General features: G+C 45.7%; 1 protein-coding gene across 1 annotated transcript in view; it reads left to right on the forward strand.

Moving 5' to 3' along the window:
• LOC139274963 (kelch-like protein 1) overlaps positions 1–22224 on the forward strand; it is a 334700-nt gene that overhangs the window by 214900 nt on the left and 97576 nt on the right. The window lies entirely within an intron of this gene.

Here is a 22224-nt window from a genome sequence, read left to right on the forward strand (position 1 = left end):
TATTGTGGAACCCTTGATGGTCGCCGACTGTGAAGGCGAATTTATCTTGGGACTCTTGCCAGGGGAATAGACCAGAATCCATTGGCTATGTCTAATCCAGTGAAGACCTTATGCTCTGGTTTTAATCTGTCTCACAGCCTGTGCGGCTTCTGGTTTTATCGGGTAGTTGGGCACTTCCCACATTAGCATGCCCGTCAAAATTACTCTGTTCCCCGAAGGTATTTCTAGATTGTTTCCAAACCTTTTAGTTTTTTTTTTAAAGAGATCAGATTTAACATTTTATTTTAGAATGTATCTCAGTATTTTATTGTGCCTTCTCTTAACCAGTGGAACATGAAACCTTCACAAGAAAATGAACTCTTCACTGTTCCCATCCTAATCTCTGCTCCCCTTTTGTAGTATTTGTATTTATTATTGGATTACAAAATGTCAAATATGGTAATACTGATTTTTTTTATCGCACTTCTCATTTATGCTTATAGTGATTCACAGATCACAGAATGCAAAATACTTGTTTTATAATTTTGTGCCCAACTTCTGTTTCAGAAGCTGAACATCAAAAACTCTAATCTTTTGCTCTGTAAATTCAATTTTGTGATACAGTATTTCATAAATTACATATTTTTAAACTTCTGACGCAGTAGTTGTGTAATTTTATTAAAAAAGCTTCCAAACCCAATTTTCCAATACAACCAAAATGTTTATCAAGGAGAATCACCTGAAATAACTCAAAATCCCAATTCAAATATTGTACTGCCAATCTTTTATTTAAACTCTTTTTACTGAGCTAGAAGCTTTCACATCAAGGTTTTACACAAAGGAAAATGGAGGCATACTTCCCCAGCCCGCAGCCTCGAGAGACCCACGCAGGCTTTTTTTAAAGGCATTATAACTTCCCTTCTCCATTCTTTATCTCATTCCTAGACTAAATTTATTGTCTTTTAACCCAATGTACTCAATGAGTACATGTTTTCTTTTGACAAGTAAGTAAGCGTGTCGAAATGTTTTTAAAAAAACTAACGGGACCACGCATTTTTTTATCTTTTGCTCAACAAATCTATCCTTTGTGCATTTCCTAGCTCTATAACTTATCATCCGAATAACTCCACACCTGTGTTTCTAACTTAAAATGTAATTCACTTCTAGGTTCACACTTTCTTAAAACTTCCCACATATAGGACAACACTACAAAGGGTTAAAAAAACTTTCACTCTGTCTGAAAAAGTGGGTGAAGCTAAAACAAACAGACAGCTCCACCATTTTTTCAAACAGGCTTTCAGACACATGAAAAATTCATTAATTCCCACCTCAAATATTCCACAGACAAAAATCACACAAGCACTTTCATTCAAAGACAGATATTCACAAAAGTCTCTCTTCATTCAACAAAGCTTATTAATTGATTGGCCTGCTCTATTTTTGGATCCATACGTCACTTAAGATAGTCACTATCAGGTTTTTTATGGTCGCCTGAAAAATATCCCAGCCCTCCATAAGGGAGCAGTGTTCAGCATATCTTTACATGCCATACTCAGTTTTTTGGTACGTCTACCCCTATGTCAGTTTCACTGTATTCTCAGACACTAACCGTCTTCCTACTTGTATCACTTAACCCTGGTGTCTACAGTCCCACCCACTTTATATTGATTAAACTGTATTCTAGATACTGACTGTCCCTCTAATCAGTTTCCCCTAACCCTAGAGCCTGCAATTCCATCGACTCCCTTATCGATTTATCTGTATTCTAGATACTGATAGTTCCTCTACCTGGTTCCCCTTGAACTTAGAGGCCACATCCACATTGATGCCTTCTGATAGTGTCTATCGTGACTTCCCAATTTCTCCAAGCCTTTTACACCATAACAGACTGTTCACAGATTCAAGTACTCTGGGAAACATTCACGTCTTGTAATAGCTCACATTGGATTATGAGTGGTAGTTCAAGATACTCATTCGTGATGGATTCGTATACGCGCGTCGATAGGCTGCCCATTGCAATCCTGTTCATGACGCCATAATGTTATGGAGTATTGAAAATATAACACTCACACGAAAGGTCTTTTATAGAGAAAAGATTTGTTTATTAAAACCTGATTAATCAAGGGCGATCCAGCCTCATCAGTACCGTTACTGAGTGCTCTCAATGCCGATCTGATGGGACAAGCTATGCAGTTAAATTATTATTGATATGTCCTTACTATACAGTATAAATGCACACGAGGCCCATACTTGAGAGAAAGTCACTCTGTGACCAGTTACCTTTATTACCAAGAACTCAAGAGACAGACGGAAAAGTCCAGGTTAGGAGTGTCTCCCACAAGTTCGCCCCCTGTGGTCAGTGTTCTCAAGGTGTACAACTTAGGTCAGCTTATACATGGGTTTCAATGACAGTTGAATACATGACATCTATAAAGTTCAAATACAGTTAAAATGGTGGAACTACGCGGGGAAGTGTTCCATTGGTTATTTGCCACCAGTCCCCGCCCACCTGCTACTAATACATTGGTTAATTTTCAGCAATGTCATTGGTTACTTTACCGTTACATAAATTTTATTGGTTACAGTAATTTCTAATCATTCTGTTGGTACTGTTGCTACGGGAAACGTCCGCCCCCCCCCCCCCTTCCATAGGTCATGTGTTACTTTTCTGTGAACTTTTCTCTTTTCTGTGAACGTGTTCCCATACTAGCTTTCAGGCTGCATCCTTGGCAGACCACTTGTCTGTAAGCATTTCAAAGAGGCCTTGTGTTATATATGTGTACGTATTTACTCTGTACAGCCACCAGAGGGCTCATTCCCCAGAGTCCCAAGGATCCCATAATCCCTTGGGAGCACAGATATTTAAGGAGGCCTCACAGGTTGGAGAGGCACTCTGGAGACCTGCAATAAAAGACTAAGGTCACACTTTACTTCGAGCTCACAGTGTTCAGTCTGACTCTTTCTCCATACACAACACTTTGTGTCTGTTATCTCGTGTGACTGGAATATTGCAATCTTCTCTCATTATTACTGTGAGCTATCTAGATAAATCCTGTGAGTGTTCTTATCTCCTAAGAGAATTTCTCTGACCTTCTATGTTCTGCCTAATTGCTGGGATGTGGAATTCAGCTCTGCTACCATGAATGCATTTAAACCTTACTCTGCCTTTCTTTGTATTTTACTTACACCAAATTAATTCACTCCTAATTTTTTCGCTCTTACATAGACAACACCAAATGCACTGCCCTCATTGACCTTTCTCAGTGCCTCAAAAGATTCAATCAAGTTAGTCAGACATGACCTTCCCTTAACAAATCCATGCTGACTGTCCTTGATTAATCCGTGACTTTCTAAATGACAATTAATACTGTCCCTCAGAGTTTTCTTCAATTATTTTCCCACCACTGAGGTTAGGCTGACTGACCTGTAATTACTTGGTCTGTCCCTTTCTCCCTTTTTAAACAACGGTACAATCTTTAGCAGTCCTCCAGTCATCCAACGCCACACCTGTAGCCAGAGAGGATTGAAAAATGGTCAGCTATTTACTCCCTTGCTTCTCATAACAGGATACATTTCAACCGGGCTGGTACTTTATCTACTTTCAAAGATGCTAAACCTCTTAATATTTCCTCTCTTACTATGTTTATCTCATTTAATACTTTATACTCCTCCTTAACTACAGTGACTGCATTGTCTGTCTCTTTTGTGAAGACTGACGCAACGTATTCATTAAGAATCATACCCAAGACTTCTGCCTCCACACACATGTTACCTTTATGGTCCCTAATAAGTCCTATTATTTCTTTAGTTATTCTCTTGCTCTTGATAAAAACATCTTTGTGTTTTCCTTGATTTTACCAAGATTTTTTTTATTCCCTTGCTTTGCTTTCCTAATTTCATTTTTAATTTCACCCCTGCACTTTCTCTACTCCTCTGGGCTATTTGCAGTATTGAGCCCTCGGTATCTGTCATAAGCTTCCTTTTTTTTTATCCTACCCTGTTTGCCCCTGACATCCAGGAGGCTCTAGATTTGTTAGTCCCACCCATTTCCTTTAAAGGAGCATATTGCTTTGAACTCTCACTTTCTCCTCCTTGAATGCCCCACGCTGCACTGACACTGATTTACCTTCAAGTAGCTGTTTCCAGTCCACTTTTGCTAATTCACATCTTGGCTTAGTAAAATTGGCTGTTCCCCAATTGAGAACTTTTCCTCCTGATCTATCTTTGTCCTTTTCTATAACTACCCTAAATCTAACTGAATTATGATCACTCCCACCAAAAAGCTCTCCCACTGATACCCCATCCACCTGCCCAGCTTCAGTCCCTGTAACTCAGTTCAGAACTGCCCCCTCTCTTGGCTTGCTACATACTGGCTAAAAAAATTCTGGCTAAAGAATTCTACGTCCTCTAAAACTTTTACACTGATTGTGACCCAATTAATGTTAGAGTAGTTGAAATCCCCTACTATTACTGCCCTATTGGTTTAGCACTTCTCAGAAATGTGCCTACACATTTGCTCTTTCAACTCCCTTTGACTTTTTGGGGATCCATAGTACTTTCCCAGCAGTGTAATTGCCCCTTTTATTGCTCCTCAGTTCAACCCATATAGCCTCATTTGATGATCCTTCTAACATATCATCCCTCCTCACAGTTGTAATTGTTTCTATATTGCTTCTTTTGTAATGGAGCCACATTAAATATTGAAATCAAAATTTCACGTACTTTGATCTTCAGGCGCGGGGGCCAGCTTCCATTTTAATCTTGCTATTTTAAAACACGATAAAATAAATGCACATGTTCCAATTGCCGCTGATGTATCTATCTAAAGCTTTGACACTCTTGTGAGGTTACAGTCCTTTATGACTTTAATGTGGCTACTTCATTTGATGTCTAGTCTGTTTCATGGTAATTGTCTTGATTCGCAACAGTCTAATAGTGGGGTATGTTTTCAATCATGGTAGTCTGGTACCAATCCAGGGGCCCAAAATTGATGAACTCACTGCCCATTGCCGCCGACATTCCTCTGGAAGATCTGCTCAGTGCAACTTTCGAGGTGGGCTGGAGTGGGTGGGAGTGGAGAGCCGCCGGGAAGCGCCCGCTGACGTCAGCGGATGGCCGAGTGGCGCAACTGAGCTCCCGCCCTCCAAGCGCCCATATTCATGCGGGCGGGAGTCGGTGCCAGAACCGGGGTGAACTGCTGGCTGGAGGCTGGTCTGTCCCCGATGGTGAGTATGAAGGTCCGGAAAAAAAGGTTAGTAAACTTTTTTTTTTCCCCACAGCGACTTACCTCAATTAGGTCCCCTGGAGGTCATCCGATGGCTTTTTACTGATGATTTTTCTTTGCAGGTCTTCGATCCTCTGTGGGCCCGTCTCCATCCTAGGCGGCACTTGGGCGGCAAGCACTTTTGCCGCAGAGATTGGACGCTCCCGCTTGCCGCTGCCCAGATTGGCGGTGTAAGTCCCTCATTAGCCGCCCGCCAACCTTCGAGGGACCTTGTTGATGAATATCCCGCCCAAAGAACCGTCGGGTACCTTGACGGTCCTTTGGGCAGCACTTGGGCGGGTGGGGGCCGTCATCAAATTCAGGCACCGGGTATCTCATCAGATGGGAGGGGAGTAAAGTTGGATTCCATAATATTCGATAGCTTTTGTTTCCTGGTGTAGGATATTTTTGTATAACCAGGTAGTCTAAAGTATTTAATTCTTGTTACTCGACTCTCAATATGAACTTGTTGTCATCTTTGGCCTTGCGAAGACTCAGCTTAGATCCCCTTGTAAGCACATCTTAACAAATATGAAGCTGTTACATTACATTCCACTTGTTTTAAAAGCTCAATCTGTATACAGCATATGTATAAGGGGTCGACCATTTAGGACTGAGATGAGGAGAAATTTCTTCACTCAGAGGGTAGTGAATCTTTAGAATTTTCTTTCCCCAGAGGGCTGTGAAAGCTCAGTCATTTATAGTCAAGACAGAGATCGGTAGATTTTTGGATATTAAGAGAATCAAGGGATATGGGGATAGTGCAAGAAAGTGGAGTTGAGGTCAAAGATCAGCCGTGATCTTATTGAATGGCATAGCAGGCTCGAGGGGCCAATTGGCCTACTCCTGCTCCTATTTCTTATAGCATAGCACCATTCAGGAACATAGGAACAGGAGTCGTCCATTCAGCCCCTCGCATCTGTTCCACCATGCAATGAGATTATGGCTGATCTGTATCTGAATTCCATTTATCCACCATGGTTCTGTAATCCTTAATACACTTGCCTAACAAAAATTTATCTTTCTCAGTTTTAAAATTTTCAATTGACCCCCAGTCTCGCGGCATTTTGGGGATGAGAGTTCTGGATTTCCACTACCCTTTTATTGTGTGAAGAAATGTCCAACTCTGATTTTAAGGTTATGTCCCCTTTTTCTGGGCTCCCCCACCAGAGGAAATAGTTTTACTCTATCTACCTTTAATCACCTCAAAAACCTCAATTAGATCACAACATAATCTTCTATACTCGAAGGTATGCAAGCCTAGTGTATGCAACCTGTCCTCATAATTTAACCCTTTTAGGCCCCAGTATCATTCTGGTTAATCTTCACTGCACCCTCTCCAAGGGCAATATATGCTTCCTGCGCTACGGTGCCCATATCACGTTTTTTTACACTCTGTGTATTCCATTCGTACTTTCAACCTTTTCTTTTAATCCCCTTTTTGTTTGTATTTAAATCTCACTTTATACGTTGTGTTTTTTGTTTTGAGTTCAAATTTTACTATCTGCCTGGGATAGACATTGGTATGCATTGTGCCTGTTTTTTCATCGAAAAATGGACGCAAAAAGCATATCAATTTAGCAATCGGATAGCCTACGCCCAATCTGCAATGGCATTGGTCCAACTACTAAAACAGGCATCAGGGGCTTGAATGTGTAAATGAGAGCCTTAAAGCCCGTTGAGGACACTGTTTCGAAATTTATCTCCGATGAGCGGCCAGGCAGGAAGCTTTAGCGGCCCCAGTGGCTGCCAATCAAGGTCGGTTTTAGAAAAAGAATATGCAGGAGGGCTCCGCTGACTCCACAAGAGTTGCAATAAACTTCCACCATCGCCACCCCCCCACTCCAACCCCATCCCGTAGCCTGTTCAAATCTTCCCCGTCCTTCCCTGATTTACCTGAGTACTCCAGCTCGAGATTGAATTCCTGGCTTGGGCAACCTGCCTGTGGTTGTACAATCAGCACTGGCCGCTCCAGCCAAGAATGCTATCGATCTTTGAGCTTCTTCCTTTGGGCACACGTTGATTGTGTCAGCCTGGACCTTACATCAAGGCTGCACTTGACTGAGTTTGGCACCAGGGAGCCCTAGTAAAAGAGAAGGCAGTGCGTGTCAGGAGAATACTCTCCAATGGTTGGAGTCATATCTGGCACAAAGGAAGATGATTGTGGGTATTGGAGGTCAAGATTCTTAGCCCGAGGATTTTGTTGCAGGAGTTCCTCAGGTCAGCACCCTTCAGCTGCTTCAGCAATGAGACCTGGGTGTCGTGGTACATCAGTCACTGAAGGTAGGAATGCAGGTACAGCAGGCAGTAAAGAAAGCAAATGGCATGCTGGCCTTCATAGCGAGAGGATTTGAGTATAGGAGCAGGAAGGTCTTACTGCAGTTGTACAGGGCCTTGGTGAGACCATACCTTAGTATTGTGTGCAGTTTTGGTCTCCTAATCTGAGGAAGGATGTGCTTGCTATTGAGGGAGTGCTCCAAAGGTTCACCAGACTAATTCCCGGGATGGCAGGACTGACATATGAAGAAAGACTGGATCGGCTAGGCTTATACTCGCTGGAATTTAGAAGAATGAGAGGGGATCTCATAGAAACATATAAAATTATGACGGGACTGGACAGGTTAGATGCAGGAAGAATGTTCCCGATGTTGGGGAAGTCCAGAACCAGGGGTCACAGTCTAAGGATAAGGGGTAAGCCATATAGGACCGAGATGAGGAGAAACTTTTTCACCCAGAGAGTGGTGAACCTGTGGAATTCTCTACCACAGAAAGTTGTTGAGTCCAGTTCATTGGATATATTCAAGAGGGAATTAGATGTGGCCATTATGGCTAAGGGGATCGGGGGTATGGAGAGAAGGCGGGAGTGGGGTACTGAAGTTGCATGATTAACCATGACCATATTGAATGACGGTGCAGCCTCGAAGGGCCGAATGGCCTCCTGCACCTATTTTGTATGTTTCTATGTTCCTCCATTATAAGGTCAGAGTGGATCTATTTGTTGATGATTGCACAGTATTCACCTACATTCATCATTCTCAAATGCATCACACACATGCCAAGCAATGAACAAAACAATCAAGAGAGTCTAATCACCTCCCCTGATATTCAGTGGAATTCCCATCATTGAGTCCCCTACTATCAAAAAGCCTAGAGGTCACCATTGAGCAAAAACTCAACTGGACCAGCCACATACATGCCGTGACTACTATAGCAGGTCAAAGGCAGGGTTTTCTGCCTCCCCTTCATCCACAAGACACAATGAAATAATATGATGGAATACTCTCCACTTGCTTGGATGGGTGCAGCTGCAACAACTTTCCAGAAGCTCGACACTATCCGGGACAAAGCTTGATCTGCACCTCATTCACCAGTCTAAAGTCTACCCCTCCACCACTGAGTGCACACTGCAACCACTGTACATATCTGCAGGATGCATAACCATAATTCACCAAGGCTTTTTCGGCAACCTGAACCTACAAGTTCCACCATGTAGAAGGACAAGGGCAGCAGGTACATTGGAATACCATCATCTCCAAGTCCTCCTCTAAGTTGCACACCATTCTGGAACTTCCTACGTAACAGTATAGTCAGAATACATTCACTACATGAACTGCAGCGATTCAAGAATCCTACAGCTGCTATTGCAGGGTAACTAGGGATGGGTAATAAATGCCAGCCTTGCCAGCGATGCCCACATCCCAAGGATGAATTAAGAATTTTTTTTTAATGCATAACACATGCTTGAAGGTGACATTTATACATCACTATTTGCTATTACAAGGTAGGCAAGGAAAATACATTGTCACAGATAAAGATTGATTATTGTGGATCTGAGTCCATGCTTATTTTATCATTGGCTTTATAATAAGATGCAGTACAATGAAGATATATTAAATTTGTGATTTAATTAAGCACTGTACCTTGGTTTTATTAAATATATTCAATGAAACAGAATATTTTGCACATAATTAATAGCGTGGCCTTGCTATTCCTCCAGGTCAATAGCAAGGCTATTTATCTGCTCTGCATTCCATTCATCATTGCATTGCTGCTGTGATGGAAAATCATTACAATAGTCTTTTTAGGAAAGCTTGTTAGATATGTTATCTTTCTATCGATTCAAAATGTAATGTAAAAACATGTGGAGGGGAGAAAACACGAAGGAACATTTGGTGTTGGGCATTGCAAAAACCTTTTATATTAGTGACCCTTGTTTTCCAGCAGTACAGGGTATTTGCAGCTAGAAAACATATAACTGAAGTTATGCACACTGAAGTGATAAGTCCATGGGCTCAATTTTCCCCAATGCCATTTTTTGGCGTATTTCAAGAGTTACGCCTGTTTTCTTTGGCCCCAACTGCTCCAAAAAAATTAATTTGCAAGTTTCCCCATTCTAATTTTTTCAATTGGATCTGAGCAGCCTGTACTTTAACTGCGGGGGGTGGAGCCTAATGTCTGCGCCAAGAAAAGGATGCCCCCGCTTCTGCGCATGCACGAAAAAAAAAGATGTTTTTTGCGTGAATGCTATGAACGTGTGTGCCCAGTACACCTCCCGGCCTGCATTCGGCCATTTTTAAAGAGCCAGTTGTGTGTGGAAACTTTGAGAGCTGTGTGAGAACTTTGAGAGCTCAGTGGAAAAATCGGAGCTGCAATATGCAATGTGGCTCAAACATCAAGAGTTTCTCTCAAGATGAAGTGGAGGCACTAGTTACTGTAATTGAGGCCAGGTAGCACGAGCTGGACACCAGCAAAAGTCACATAAAAGTTTCACCAAAAGAAATGAAGAAATGCTGGAACCAACTTATAGAAGGCTACTGTGCAATGGTGACCACCCCGAGGTCTGGAGGCCAGTGCAAAAAGAAGTGGCAGGACCTTGGTCAAGTAGTTAGTGTAAGTAATATTTTCATTTATTCACTGGAATTGCAATTGTAAATGTGACCATCTGTATGTCCCACCCAGCTGAAAGACACCCCCTTTTAAAAAGTTATATTTTCTTCTTTGCAGAGGAAGGTGGCACACAACAAAAGAGAGAGAACTCAAACAGAAGGAAGCCCGGCAAATCTGGAGCCACTGTCACACTTGGAAGACAGGGTTGCTGATTTGATGGGTCCCGCCTGGTGAAAAGCAACCACCATTGCCCAAGCTGGGCCCAAACTCGAGGGAGAGGGTAAGTCCTGCAAAATCTGGCTTTGCTAAAAGTCAAATACTGCACGGTTCATGGGGATGTCTCAATCAACCAAGCTTCGATTGATGCAGTGTGCTATCATTCATCGTGATCCTTCAAATGAGCCTGCTGCCTGTGCTGTGTTAGCCTACTCATGCCACCCTGCCCCCTTCTCTGCTGCAATCCATTTGTCTGTTCTGTTATATTTAGCAGAATTTGAGGTCAACCCTGAAGAGGCTGAAGCTGATGCAGATGATGGTTCAGACGCGGACGAGGCTGAAGAGGAGAACATCTTCCAATCCCACCGTCCAGACTATGGGGGGAAGTGGGAGGGCCAGGGGGAGGATGAAGCCCCACTCTTGTACTCACTCTGGAGGAGGTGTAGGTGCTGCCCATTGAGGTGCCAGCCTTTTTCCTGAGTGGTACGAGTGTTGGGACATTCTATGGTTTCGCACAGTCTGAGGATGTGGGTTCCAGTGGGATGCATCAAGGCACACCCAGGGCTCCACCGTCCAAGGCTGCGAGTCCCAGTGGGGTGCAGTGAGCCACACCCAGGGCTCCACTGTCCGAGGCTGCGAGTCCCAGTGGGGTGCAGTGAGCCACACCCAGGGCCCCACTGTCCGAGGCTGTGCGTCCCAGTGGGGTACAGTGATCAACACCCAGGGTGAAGCGGGGAAGGAGAGCTCGACAGCGCTCTCCTGAGGTGCAGGATGTAACAGATGTGGTTCAGATGATGGCAATGAGTGGGAAGAGCATTAACCTTACCCAATCAGTCTTGGATACCATCAGTGGGGTGGGTGATGTGGTGTCAGGAGAAGTAGCAACACTTTCACGAGAAATGGGAACACTGTCTGGGCACATGACGGAGGGAATGTCCCAGGTAGCTGATGCTCTGTTGGTGAACATGAGGGAGGGAATGTCACAGGTAGCTGATACACTGTCGATGAACATGAGGGAGGGAATGTTGGACGAAGTTGACACACTGTCAGGGCACATGAGGGAGGGAATGTCAGAGGTAGCTGCTGCAATAAGGGAACACGCCCAGACCACCTGGCCATTGACAGAATCAACTGCCACTCCCTCTCTAATCCCCAGACCAACCTCTGAAGAGACCCAAGCCAGGCCTTCCACATACCACCTTCCCCATCAAGAAGTGCGCATTACACGAGATGCATGAAAGAATAAGCTTGGTACCAACCTAAGAATCGCGGTGCCACCACCTGCGGGCTGGGTTGAACAACAAGACCAAGCGCAGCGGGCGGTCTTCGAATAAGGTGGAGGAGAGATAGTTGCAGACGTTCTTTGCTGCAGTTGTTATTATTGTCGTTACTGTTGTAACTGTTCAAATTAAAAGTTTTTTGTAAGTGATGTAAATTTACAAGTTTAAAAGCTTTTAAGTGATCTTAAAGTTTGTAAGTGATCATAAATGGAAACTTTAAAGTTTGATACAAGAATATTTTTATTAAAGTTAAGTACAAACAAGTGTTAAACTTTTGAATAAAATATATTTTAAATTATAACTATCATTTCCATTATTTGTTCCATTATTAACAGTACTTTTTGAACTAATGAATAATCATTTCCATTATTTGTTCCATTAACTCAACACAATATTATGGAACAGATGCAAACAGTAAACCTGGTCCATTTGGAATAGTTGCCGCTGAGCCTTCAAGCAGTAAAGCGTTCACGGATGAGCAGTTGGCGCAAGGCTCAAGCAACCGTTAAAGGGGCATGATGGCCCACCCTTCTCCGCCATCATGCTCCGGGTTCAGGTAGTTGCATGGCTTCCTCCTCCTCCTCCTTGTCATCTGCATCTTCCTCCTCATCTCAGGTGGGTCTTCTATTATCAGCTGTTGCTACCTCATGATGACTAAGTTATGCAGCTTGCAGCACACAACAGTGAACTGACCGATAATCTCACCGGAGTATTGCAAGTATCCTCCGGAATGGTCCAGGCATCGGAAATGCTACTTCAAGATGCCAATGGTCCTCTCTATTATGCTGCGCGTCGCAATGTGCGACATGTTGTATTCCCAGTCAGCTATTGTCCGAGTTACGCGTAGAGGTGCCAGGTGGCGAGGCCATACGCTTTGTCTCCCAGCAGCCAGCTCTACCCTTCTGGCTGCTGCTGAAACATGCCAGATATAGCGCGCTCGTGTAGGATGAACGCATCATGGGTGCCCCCAGGGTATCTCGCATCGACTGACATGATGCGATGCATGTCATCAGAGACGAGCTGCACATTCACGGAGTGGAAGCCTTTTCTGTTCCTGTACATCTCGGAATCCTCCAAAGGTGCTCTCAAGGTGATGTGGGTATAATCAATGTAGCCCTATACCTTTGGGAAGCCAGCAATCCTGGAGGAGTCCACAGCCCTGTCACTCATTGCCTGGGCGGTCATGGGGAACCTGCCCATTGCAGATATGTGTTGCTTGTTGAAAAATGGTACATAAATCCCTTGTTGTGACCTGGAATGATCCAGATGCACAAAATGAAAGTGCAGCTGTAACCTTTCCTTCAACTGACAAAGCAGTCCTCCTGATGCTTCTAGGGTGCAGGTCTGCTTTTATTAACTCACAGATCTCAGTTACAACTTCTTTGCAGATACGCAGCCTTCTCACACAGTCTGCCTCACTCAGGTGCAGGTATGAATGCCTGTCTCGATATACCTGATGTGGGTAAGGCCTCCTGCCTATTATCCTATGTGCTCCGTGGTTCCTCATACGATGACGTTGAATCAATCTTCTCCTCCACAGCACCATCATGCAGAAGCCTTGCACAAGGAATGGCATTGTCAATATTGCCGCCATAATTTAATTGTAGCTTTGCAAGATGCTCAAAACAGCAGGACAAAGCACTCAAACCTTTTTTCCTCTCTCTCTCCCCAAGGTCGACGCCCTAGTATGGACCACACCCTGGTCTGCGCATGCGCAATAGACTTGCTTAGAACGGGAAGCTAGGCATTCAATGAACACATTTGGGGCAACGAAGTCTAATGCAATTCTTTAATTTTTGATGTTTTTCAAAGTACTACCACACCACTAACCAAATGTCTCTTCACTGGGCTCGAGGGTCGGCCGGCGAGACTTGCTCCCTCATCCGGACACGGGCTTGGCGTCCACCATCACCCCCTGCCCCTCCCGCCCGCCCGCCCCCCAAAAGCTGCTGTATAGTCTAAGGGTTCTCATCCCTTCAGTTGGGCTTCCACCCCCCCGGACTTCTTTTGAAGCCAAGCCCCTGTATCCCGGCGAGGGAGCGATTCTGCTGGCTGGCGCTCCGACCCTCGAGCCCGGTGAGGAGACATTCGGTGGTGCTGTGGTACTTTGAGGAAAAAATCAAAAATTAAAGAATTGTATTCGACTTCCATTTTCTCCCTTTTGACTTTGAAAAATTTAAGCTCCAGGATGCATATTCTTTGCCTTCTTGACTCCCTCCAAAACTTCACCTAAAATAATGGCGTCTTTCTGCGCCAATTTTTTTTTAATGTGCATTAGTTTTTCTTAAGTGCCCAGAAGGCTTTTTGGGAGTGGTCACATACGCCATCCTCGGAAAAATGTAATTTGGCCAAACTTGCTTAAATGTGAAAAACTGGCGCAGACATCAGGTTACGTCCCCTATGATGCAAAAAAATACTGACTTAAAAAGAAACGTACATAACTGAGTTACGCTGGCACAGAAACTTTGGGGAAACTTGGCTATTTGAATTGACGGCAAAAAAGCGGCGGACACCAAAAATTTGGTGTAGATAATTGGGGAAAATTGAGCTCTATATCAGGAGATTTTGCGACTATATCTGTTTACTCAGGCAGGATTGGTTGTGAATTCGCCATTCAGGGTGGAATGAAAGAGCGGTTATGGTACCAGAATGACAGTGTGAACCCTAACAAATTAACAGCGATAATGTAAAAATGAAAATGGAACGGTTGGGGTTTAAATTATATAAGTTAATTAAATAAATCTAGCATTAAAAAAACAGCTCGTGTCAATAATGTTGACCATGAAACTAGCGGATTGTCAGAAAAAACTCATCTGGTTCACCTAAAGTCCTTTATGGAAGGAAATCTGCTGTCCTTACCCCCTCTGGCCTATATGTGACACCAGACCCACAGCAATGTTGTTGACTATTAACTGCCCTCTGCAATGCCTACTCAGTTGTAACAAACAAAGGCATTCGGGATGGGCAATAAATGCAGGCCTTGCTCAGATGCAAGAGCATATACGGATGTTATTGTAAAGTCTTCAAATTAAAATGAGCTTTAATGACAATCCCAGGTGGGTCAGTAAGAAATAAAACCATAATATTTGCACACCATAGTTTTAAAATTCATTATTTTGATCTGAAGGAGCTGAAAATCAATATTGTTGCTGGATTTTCGGCTCATTTGCGCCCCATTTAGCGCCTGGGCGGGGCACATAAATTATTTTTTGGATGTGAAACGAGGCACACAACATTTTGCGCTCCGGCGGAATTTCCGCCAATGCTTTTGCGGCAACGCTAAAACTTCGTGCCCTGCTGCTGTTTTGACCATTTGGATGACATAAATCGTACATCGCTGCGCTAGTGCCCCGGGCAGAACTTTCAAGCATTTCATCCAATTTAGCGTCCGCCCGAGAACCCGCCAAGAAACAACAGTCGGACCCAGGGCACACCAGGCACCAACGGCGCCATCTTGAAAATGGAGGAGAAAGTGGCAGTTGGGAGTGATTAAAAGGATTGGGAGAAGACCACTGCGTTACTGCATACTTTTGATTGTGAAGTTTATGTGAGTTTCTAGTTTGTTTTATAAAGGACATTTAAGGACATTTTAAAAGATAGGGGGGGCCTTGCTTGGTCGGGAGCCACTAATCCTGGCTGCTATATTCATACGGCTTCAAACTGGAAGAAGGCTTATTGATGATCATTTGCAAGTAATCAAAGAGGTTGCAGACATATGGGGAGGAGGCCTTACTCCCCACGAGTTTACAGGGACATCGCTCATACCTCCAGCTCTCTGAGTGCTTTGGAAGGCTGCACTTCCGAAAAGAGGTACGCCAGCTCATACAGGCAGACCAACAGCCTACCAGCAGCAATAGGATTGCACTGCCCGTCGAGGTGAAGGTGATTGTGGCACTTGCCTTCTATGCCTCCGGCTCCTTTCAGGCATCAGCAGGGGACATATGCTTCATCTCGCAGCATGCTACACATTGCTGCATTCGCCAGGTCACTACTGCACTGTACGCATGCAGGATGGACTTCATAACTTCCCAATGACCAAGGAGAGCCAAAATGAGAGGGCTGCAGATTTTGAATGATTTGCTGGCTTCCCCAAGGTTCAGGGTGCCATTGACTGTACACACGTCACCCTGTGAGCAACTTTACAGAATGCTTAGGTTTTCCGAAACCGAAAGGGATTCCACTCCATGAACGTACTGATTGTCTGCGACCATACTATTGCATCATGGTAGTCAATGACCAATATCCAGGGAGTATAGGCCAGAGCTGGATGCTGGGGGACAAAGGTTATGGCATCACCACCTGGCTCATGGCCCCCCTCTGGAAACCTCAGACAGAAGCTGAGCATCGCCATAATGAGAGCCATGCAGCCACACGAAACTAGTCGAACAGACAATTGGAGTGCTCAAGCAGTGTTCCGATGCCTGGACCACTCTGGCGGCTGCGTACAATATTCCCCTCAGCAGGTCTGAGTGCATTGTATTGTGCTGCATGCTACACAACTTAGCCATCATGATGAGACAGAAATTGCCAATGGGGATTGCAGGATCACCTCAGGAGAGAGGGGGGAGGGAGGAGGTGGAGGAAGATGAGGAAGAGGAGCCTGGCGAGGAACCCATGTCACCAACACCACAGGGGAGGCATTGTGGAGATTTCGCCGCAGCAAAAGTCTTACATCGGCAGCTCATAATTGAATCCTTTGCTTGAAGAGTGAACGGCAGGTTTGAGCGATGTCAGGCCACTCTATTCCACCATGTTGACTATTCCCCCTCTTATTCAGCAAATGAAACACTACACAGGTATGGCTTAGGTGAACAAAATAATTTATTAAACATTGTAAACTTTGTAATGTAACCTTCATTGTGAAACTTTAATAAAATAACATATAATAATGAGCTGCATCCAGCAGCGTGATCATTCAACAATATCATCAACAACATAATCCAGAACATACTAACAGTGTGGCATTAAACATAGGATGCACCCAGCATCAACAACATAATGCAGCAACCCCTGCTCCACTCTTTTTTTCCCCACTGGCTTTTGCCCCCCCTTCCCCTTATCACTCTACCTTGGTTACTGATCCTACCCAAAGTGGTACCACGACAGCATGCAACAACGTTGCCAGGGCGCTGCTGTGTTGGGGGGAGAGACAATGGAGACACCACCTGGGGACACACTGGAACAGCTTGAGGTGATTAATATGTTGTGTTCATATTCTGTTTGTTACAGGACACTAGACAGGCATTAGGATCCTGCGGGAGCTTTTCACACACTGCTCTAAACATGCTGGTTCATGTTGGTTTTGAGAATCCATTTTGGGAGTTGCTATAAAGGACGCAGTTACGTTACCTTCCTCCTGTTTCAGTTTGTCTGTTTATTTATGTACACAACAGAAGGCCCGGCTTCTGACTGGCTAGCCTCTTCATGGGCGTCGCCAGTCACAGGCGTTTTTGGTTTGGGCATGATAGTGGGGAGCGCAGAGTATGGCGGGAGGGTTTATGGATTGCATCAGAGCTTGTGCCTTTGATGCTCTATATTTCGCAAGGGATCACGCCACACTCTCCGGGACTCCACTATCACTGCTGGAGGCCACCAGTCTCGTGTGGCAATCTGTGACCCTACCTCCGTAATGGTTGCTTTCAGAGTGTTGATGTTAACGGAATCTTACCCAAGACATCAAGGAGCTTAACGGCAGACCTGGATGCTCTCCCTGGACATTCCCACCATGTCCAGTCCCACATCTGCCTGTCTGTCTGCAGATCGACTTTGCTGACTCACACTCCGGAGAGATGGCATACGGGATTTGACCACAGCACTGCGTTGCTTCACGCCACTGGTCCCAGGAGCCACAGAATCGTCAAACCACGTAAACATCACTTCGTCTCAGAGGAGCTGAGTGCCGATGGTGGAAGGGTGGATTGATGCTGCACCGGTTGTTGCGCCAGAGTCAGCTCATCGGTATTATTGTGTTCCTAACACAGATGAGACTGCAGACAGAGAGATTAAAGTAACAGTGACCTCAGTCTTTATTAAGACACTCCAGAGTGAGGAACAGGCCTTGGGGGCTGGCTTATCAAGAGTGCTCCCAAGGGATGCTGGGATCCCTTGGGACTTCAGAGGATGAGCTCCCTGATGGCGGAACATGGGAGTGCATGCTTTACAGATATACAACATCACTCCCCCCGCAAAAGTCAAAGTGAAAACTATTTACAAGGTGAGGCGGTCGGGAGCCTTTCTTTCCCTGGTGGACCGTCTCGGTACAAATGTCTGTTCTGGTGTGTTGGCTGTGCCCTCGTTGGGCTGGCGTGTTGTTGGCCCTGCAGGGCTGCTAGGTGAGCCTGGGCTGTTGGGCGTGATGGATTCAATTTCCTGGTCCTGGGTGGTGTCGTTGATCCTTTGTGTGTGTGTTGGGCTCAAAAAAGGTGGTGTCTGCTGTGGGTTGTTCAGGGCAGTCTGTGAACTGCAGCCTCGTTTGGTCCAAGTGCTTTCTGTAAATTTATCCATTATCTAGTTTGACTACAAACATCCTACTCCCTTCTTTAGCTACCACCGTGCCCGCGATCCACTTGGGACCATGTCCATAGTTTAGCACATAAACAGGGTCATTCAGATCAATTTCCCGTGACACAGTGGCGCGACCATCGTTTACATTTTGTTGCTGCCGTCTGCTCTCTACCTGATCATGCAGGTTGGGGTGAACCAGCGAGAGTCTGGTTTTAAGTGTTCTTTTCATGAGTAGCTCAGCCGGGGGCACCCCTGTGAGCAAGTGGGGTCTCGTGCAGTAGCTGAGCAGTACTCGGGACAGGCGGGTTTGGAGTGAGCCTTCTGTGACTGGTTTAAGGCTCTGTTTGATTGTTTGTACTGCCCGCTCTGCCTGCCCATTGGAGGCTAGTTTAAACGGGACCGAGGTGACATGTTTGATCCCATTGCAGGTCATGAATTCTTTAAATTCGGCACTGGTGGAACATGGCCCGTTGTCACTGACCAGTGTGTCAGGCAGGCGGTGGGTGGCAAACATGGCCCGGCATTATTTCAAATTCAATCCATTTTGAAAAAGCATCCACCACCACCACCACCAGGAACATTTTACGGAGAAAAAGGCCTGCATAGTGAACAACCATCCTCGACCATGGTCTGGAGGGCCAGGACCACAAAGTTAGTGGTGCCTCTCTGGGCGCGTTGCTCAACTGAGCACACACGCTGCATTGCCGTACACAGGACTCTAAGTCAGAGTCGATACCAGGCCACCACACGTGGGATCTGGCTATCGCTTCATTACTACTATACCCGGGTGTGTGCTGTGGAGATCTGAGATGAACACCTCCCTGCCCTTTTTGGGTAGCACTAAACGGTTACTCCACAACAGGCAGTCTGCCTGAATGGACAGCTCGTCCTTTCGCCGCTGCAATGACTTGATTAGCTCTTGCATTTCAACGGGGATGTTGACCCAGCTCCCATGCAGTGCACAGTTTTTTTTACTAAGGACAGCAAAGGATTTTGGTTGCTCCAAGTCCTAATCTGGCGGGCCGTGACAGGTGATTTATCATTTTCAAACGCTTCCATGACCATCAACAAGTCTGCGGGCTGCGCCATTTCCACCCCCGTGGTGGGCAATGGCAGCCGACTGAGAGCATCCGCACAGTTCTCGGTGCCTGGCCTATGGCGGATGGTATAGTTATACGCTGATAGCATAAGTGCCCACCTTTGTATGCGGGCTGAGGCATTAGTATTTTTCCCCTTTTTTTCAGCGAACAGGGATGTGAGGGGCTTGTGATCGGTTTCCAGCTCAAATTTGAGGCCAAACAGGTACTGATGCATTTTCTTTACCCCGAGCATACAGGCTAATGCCTCTTTCTCAATCATGCTGTAGGCCCTCTCGGCCTTAGATAAGCTCCTGGAGGCATAGGCAACAGGTTGCAACTTCCCCACAAAGTTAGCTTGTAATACACACCGGACTCCATACGACGATGCATCACATGCTAGCATAAGTCTTTTACACGGGTTATACAATGCAAGCAGCTTGTTGGAGCATAAAATGTTTCTGGCTTTCTCAAAAGCAATTACTTGGTTTTTTTCCCCATACCCAGTTCTCACCTTTACGCAATAACACATGTAGGGGCTCTAAGAGGGTGCTTAACCCTGGTAGGAAGTTACCAAAATAGTTGAGGAGTCCCAGGAACGTCTGCAGCTCCGTGACGTTCTGTGGCCTGGACACGTTCCTGATGGCTTCTGTCTTGGCGTCTGTGAGCCAAATGCCGTCCGCCGTGATCTTTCTCCCCAAAAACTCCACTTCTGTTGCCATGAAGACGCATTTCGACTTCTTCAGCCGCAGCCCAACGCGATCCAGTCACTGGAGGATCTCGATGGAGGACCTCGATGGTTTGTAGGTGCTCGATGGTGTCCCAACCCGTGACCAATATGTCGTCCTGAAAAACCACTGTGCCTGGTACCGACTTGAGTAGGCTCTAAATGTTTATCTGGAAGATCGCTGCAGCCGACTGAATTCCAAACGGGCATCTGTTGCAGATGAACAGTCCCTTGTGCGTGTTGATGCAGGTGAGGCCCTTCGAAGACTCCTCCAGCTCCTGCATCATGTAGGCTGAAGTCCGGTCAAGCTTGGTGAACGTCTTGCCTCCTGCCAGCGTCGCAAATAGGTCGTCTGCATTAGGTAGCGATATTGGTCCTGTAACGAGAAACGATTAATAGTTACTTTATAATCGCCGCAAATCCTGACCGTGCCATCACTTTTGAGTACTGGAACAATCGGGCTGGCCCACTCGCTGAATTCCACTGGGGAGATGATGCCCTCGCGTTGCAGCCTGTCCAGCTCAATTTCCACACTCCCTTATCATGTGAGGTACCGCTCGCGCCTTGTGGCGAATGAGTCATGCCTCTGGGACCAAGTTGATACGCATCTTCCTCTGGAAAAGTTTCCAATGCCTGGCTCAAAAAGGGAAGGAAATTTGTTGAGAACCAGGGTACATGAGGCCTCATCGACATGTAATAGCGCTTGGATGCCATCCCACTTCCAGCAGATTTTGCCCAGCCAGCTCCTTCCAAGCAGTGTGGGGCCATCGCCCGGGACAATTCAGAGTGGCAGTTCATGCACCGTGCCCTCGTAGGTGACCTTGACCATGGCGCTGCCCAGGACAGTGATAAGCTCTTTGGTGTACGTTCTCAGTTTCGTGTGGATGGGGCTCAGGGATGGTCTGAGTGCCTTGTTGCACCACAGTCTCTCAAACATCTTTTTACTCATGATGGATTGGCTAGCGCCAGTTTCCAGTTCAATGGCTATTGGTAAGCCATTGAATTTTACATTTAGAATTATAGGTGGACATTTCGTCTCAAATGTGTGCACCCTGTGTACTTCAGCATCTGCCTCCTCTCTCTAAGGCTCGAAATTGCTTTGATCCACCATGGACCGATCTTCCTCTGCCAAGTGGTGGTTAGCAGGTTTTGCAGAGCTTGCACAATGCCAACAAGGTTTGAATTGCCTTGCAATTCATCCTTTGTTGCAGACTCTGAGTCATCTGGGTGACCTGAGGCCTGCTAGCAGTTGCAGACTTGTGGTTTCTGCCATGCACATTTCTGCTCACAAACACAGTTCCAGTTAATTTATGAACATTGCTAGCACTTGTATGCTGAGAGATTTGTTTGGTGTTATCACTGGTGGACATAAATGCCTGTGCTATCACAATGGCTTTACTGAGGGTCGGTGTCTCTACAGTCAAAAGTTTTCGTACGATGGTCTCGTGGCCAATATCCAGTACAAAAAAGTCTCTGAGCATTTGCTCCAGGTAGCCATCAAACTCACATTGTCCTGCAAGTTACCTTAGCTCGGTGACGTAGCTCGCCACTTCCTGACCTTCAGATCGCTGGCACGTGTAGAACCGATACCTCGCCATCAGCATGCTCTCCCTCGGGTTAAGATGCTCCTGAACCAGTGTAAACAGCTCCTCATAAGACGTATCTTGGGGTTTCAATGGAGCCAGAAGATTCTTCATGAGGCTGTAGGTCGGTGCCCCGCAGACTGTGAGGACGACTGCTCTCCTTTTTGCAGCACTTCCTTCTCCGTCCAGCTCGTTGGCTACAAAGTACTGGTCTAGCTGTTCGACATAGGCTTCCCAGTCCTCATCCTCCAATAACTTCTCCAGGATGCCCACAGTTTGCTGCATCTTTGTGTTGGATTCATATACTCGTTGCCAGTTATTGTGTTCCTAACACAGATGAGACTGCACACAGGGAGGTTAAAGTAACAGTGACCTGAGTCTTTATTAAGGCACTCCAGAGTGAGGTACAGGCCTTAGGGGCCGGCTTATATACAGTCTCCCTGGGACTTCAGAGAATGCACTCCCTGGAGGTGGAACATGGGAGTGCATGCTTTACAGATACACATCGTCCTCTTCCTCCTCCTCTAGATGATGGCCTGACGTGGAGTGATCCCTTGGGGGTTGCTGCACCTGTGGCTGATCATCTGGATAGTAGAAAGCAACAGACGAGTGGTTAGCAGCAGGGGAGGGGGCAGGGTGACATGAGGATGGTCACATGGCACAGGCTCATTTGAAGGACCGCCACTACTCCATTATATACAGCCCAGAG

This window comes from Pristiophorus japonicus, chromosome 10 (genome assembly GCF_044704955.1).
Source record: "Pristiophorus japonicus isolate sPriJap1 chromosome 10, sPriJap1.hap1, whole genome shotgun sequence".
NCBI lineage: Eukaryota > Metazoa > Chordata > Chondrichthyes > Pristiophoridae > Pristiophorus > Pristiophorus japonicus.